Source organism: Leptinotarsa decemlineata, unplaced genomic scaffold (genome assembly GCF_025532065.1).
Source record: "Leptinotarsa decemlineata unplaced genomic scaffold, Ldec_3_MD MMD2_P_RNA_scaffold_5, whole genome shotgun sequence".
Taxonomy (NCBI): Eukaryota; Metazoa; Arthropoda; class Insecta; order Coleoptera; family Chrysomelidae; genus Leptinotarsa; species Leptinotarsa decemlineata.
In genome coordinates, this window is record NW_027412532.1 from 22,613,142 (window position 1) to 22,617,681 (window position 4,540).

Sequence of the window (4,540 nt, forward strand, 5' to 3'; positions counted from 1 at the left end):
ATTCCAAATGTTGACAGTGGCATACGGTGATTGTATTCTGAGTCAGAAGTGGTAGAAGCTTTTCACAAAAGGTCGAGAAGATGTGAATGACGACACTCGCCCTGGATGCCCCACAACATCAATCGATGAAAATGACGAGGTGAAGAAAATTGTTATGGAGAATCGTAGAGAAGTTGCGGAGGAAATCGGCTGGCTCATGATCTTGAAATGAGTTTCGGAAATTTTGGGCATGAAACGTATAGCTGCATGCTTTGCTCACTCACAGGCTTTGCTCACTGTTTTCTTCGATAACCGTGGCGGAGGGCATCAGGAGTTCCTGCCACATGGTCGTACGGTCAATAAGGAGCATTATCTTGAAGTACTTGCTTGTTCGTAATTTTTTGGACAAAAACAACACCGTAATCATGCCTCAGTCACCGTATACACCAGATTTGCCCCCTGCGACTTTTCCCAAGATTGAAGAGACCCATGAAAGGATGGCGTTTTGCGACGATTGAAGTGACTGATGTGAGTGAATGATGAATTTCATTAATTTGGAATTCCATTATCTAATATTATATAAAACGATTTGAATTCTCTGAAAGAACCAATACAAACGAAAAATTAAAAAGAATTGCTCAAAAAACAATTATATTAACACTAGGAGGCATGACCTCATTTATCCATATCATACATTGAGACTTACTGAAAAATCTCCCTATTACAGGCTGTTCACGTTAAAAAGAGAATGACGTCATTTTTGGTAATTTTGTATGTCCAACATAACAACGTTAAAATTCCCACTGAAATGCGTTCAACAGCAATGAAACTAGTAACATTTCATTTTGTAAGTTGCTCAACCGATAGTAAAATTTCAGACGTTGCCGAATCGAAAAAAACTCGAAAACTGTCATTCTTTCTTTCATTTTCAGAACAAATCATTTCTTTTGATAAGACCTGCGTATATTCAATATGCCTAAAGCATTGTCGAAATAGTCTCAACAAATACTAACAGTAAGGATAATAGCAATAAAACATATCAACAGTACAAAAATATTTGAAAGTTCGACATAGTGCACATGTTGGCAACGCCGTAACTTGTCATCTTGTGACGTCATTCTCTTCTTAACGTGAACAATCTATATATGGCAATGAAATTTCACAAGTTACCAGTACTTGTTAGACATTCTGTTAGTAGTAATCAATTTATAAAAAACATCAAAACGATACTTGTAGATCTAGAACCGTATTGTGTTGAGGGTTTTTTAAAACATCAGTTTTGAAATATAATTGTGTGTGAAGTCATTTTATTACATGTTGTAATTATTTTTTATGCAAATAATGGTGGCATTTTCTAAAATAAACATTATTATAATTATTATTAAGCAAAAAAACAAGAAAACCCTGAAATGAAATTACAGTGAAATAAAATACAAGTAAAAAATAAAACAGTTGAATAAAAATTAAGAGATTACAAACTACGACGTTTTGGTTATTAGTATCCACAATCGTCTTCATGTGATGACTGGACTAATTCCTCCGAGAGATGACTATTTATGGGTCATTCGAGTACTTTCAATTATCTCCTCTTTCTTCTTTATGCATCACCGGTTTAACGGTAGTTGGCCATTTTTTGCTTGATTACGCTAGCTTGGCTGAATACATTGTTGGACAATATGTATGCGACTTCTTTGAATTTCCTCCGAAGCCAGTGTTCCTCACTATGTTTGATCTCAGCTTGAGACCACGATGTTGAGTTGATGGGTCCAAACATGCTCTGCTACTCCTGATTTGCTGGTTTCCCCTCACTGTGTGTGTTTCTTGTGCTCGGCAATGCGGACTTTCAATGGCCTCTTAATTTCACCGATATAGTATTTTCCGCGCTCACAGGGAATCCGGTAAATGTAATTCTTGGAATCGCAGTCCGCGTTTGGTGGCCTGGTTTTCGTGAGGCTACTGTGGATAGTGTTTTCGGATCTGAAGCAGCTTCTGATGTTGTACTTGGACCCAATTCTTCTCATCCTTTTCGATAATCCTCTGATGTAGGGAAGCGCAAGCACTGGTTGTGACGGCTTCTTTTCCTTGCGAGGCTTTTGCTGTCTTTTAGCCAAAGTCTGTTCCACCATCGCTTTGTAGTAGCCATTCCGTTGAAGATCCTTTTTGAGGGGACTTTTCTTCGTATTACATACCTCGAAAGCATGATCTAATAGTCTTGATGATTCCTCGTTTAGTTGATTGATGGTGGTTTGATCGTGATTCAGATACTGTCCCATGTGAGAGGGTTTTCGGTATACAGATGTTTCCCAGTTATAGTGTCGGTCCTCTTCACCAATACGTCTAAGAATGGCAATTCGTTGTGGACTTCCTCCTCCATTGTGAAAATGATGGAAGGTCTTATGCTGTTGATGTTTTTCAGGAAGGCGTCTGTTCAGTATTCCTATGTTTCCATTTTATGAAGGTGTCGTCAACATATCTCAACCAGATTCGGGGTTTCTTGTGGACTTCTTCAATGGTTGTTTCATCGAGACAATGCACCAGCTCACAAATACATTATGACAATGACCAAAATTATTGAATTAAAGTTTGAATTGCTACCTCGTGCACCCTTTTCGCCAGATTTAGCCCCCTCGGATTATTTTCTGTTCCCAAACTTGAAAAAATGACTCTGTGGTGAAAGATTTTCCAACGATGAAGAAGAGATGTCGGCATTTAATGGCTATTTTGAGGAACAAGTAAGTTCTTATTATAACGTTCTTATTGAACAGTATCGAACTTATTGAATGTCGCTGGGAAAAGTGTATAGACCTGCAAGGAGATTATGTTGAAAATTAAATAAATTTTTCTCCAAAATTTTTGTGTTTGTTTTTTTGTTGGACCGGGTACTTCTGGGCCTTGTCTCCTATATTAAAAAAATCAAGTCAAGCTTGTTATAGTCTCAGTATCCAATACAAGAAATCTAACTTTTATAGTACTGCCAGATATGGTATTATACTTTGGGGTGACAGTTCCAAGACCAAAAGAATTTTCGAAATTCAGAAAAGAGCAAATCGTATCATGAGTAATTCAAAACTTTTAGAGTCTTGTTGAGGTTATCTCAGGAGGATGGAACTTCTGGCGATACCGAAAAACAATATTTTATGACATTTGAAGCAACGCACTCACATGGCACAAGGCATGTATCTAATTATAATGTACCTGCCTAGCACTTAAAAAGTGCTTTATACTCCTACATTGAATTTTATAATCATTTACAATTAGGTATTATCGAGAATAGTGATTTTAATTGAATAAAAATAAAACTCTTCTCAGAACTCTTGTAGACTTATCTACAATTTGTATGTTATAAATAGTTAAAGTCTGGCATGATTGTTTTTTGTCGTATTTTAGCGCAATAAAGTTATTATTATGTGACAGAAAGCAAGTTACGTACTTCAATAAACAATGTTCCGATTAATCATCGGCGGAGTTTGGAGTTCCCCAGGGCTCGGTACTGGTTCCGTTACTGTTCCTGTCCTACTTCAATGACTTACCTGCGTGAAGTGATGACAAAACCGCCAGTTACTAAATACCAATAGATATAAACCCCTTCACAAGCTCAAAGCTTATTGTGTGGCCTGTTTCAAACATCATCGTGAAACAGGGCCACACAATAAGCTTCGATGACACAAAAACCATTGCCACCGAAAAAACTCTCCAGGCCAGAATAATTCACGAAGCCATTGAAATTAAAAAACGTCCCAATTGCCTCGTTTTTGCTTCAGACATGATATCGGTCACTGAGCCAAAAGCTTGATTATTCATAACTTTTGATTTTTGGGAGAGACAATGAAATTTTCCTTATATTAAAAAGCTATGCAAGCAACTTGTTTTTCATTATACTTAATTTTCGCAAGCATGGCTTTTCTGAACGATATTAATGACAATGTCTAAAAAAAAGAGTGATCAAAATGCAATAGCATTATTCAATATAAAGTGATAAAACACAGAAATACATATATATTCTGAACTGAACTGCCACATAAGGACGGGTAGAAATAGTTAGGCAGAAGTATGTGAGAGAGATCTATCTCAGCTCATCCTCATCACTGACAAATTAGAACTTCACAATCTCCTGCCCAATACTGTTTCAACTAGTTAGAAAATGAATCTCGCCTGAAAATAATATCTTTTTACTTTGAAAAGAACAAATTTTCATTCAACTCTTAACTGTACAGCGTTTGAGATTATCATCTAAAGCACCGTACATAAGTAAACAGAAGTAAATTCACTACCGTCGGTGTCTTTGATGTTTCGGATCGAGATTTTATTTTTTGCTGACATGTGGTGGGGCAGGCGGGTGTCGGCTAAGAGCTGTTGTACACCTCTGCACGAGGTTCGATCAAAAATATGTGACCATGATCTGACTTCATCATTGCTACGAGGAGCTCCCAATAAATCTCTTATATGATTGTGAACTGTTTAGGAATTCATAAAAAATAAGACAAGGTGGTGAAATAAACGTATATTTTATGTAGTAAGATTATACAATTTAGGTCAAAAACTTATGCTAATATATTTTAAA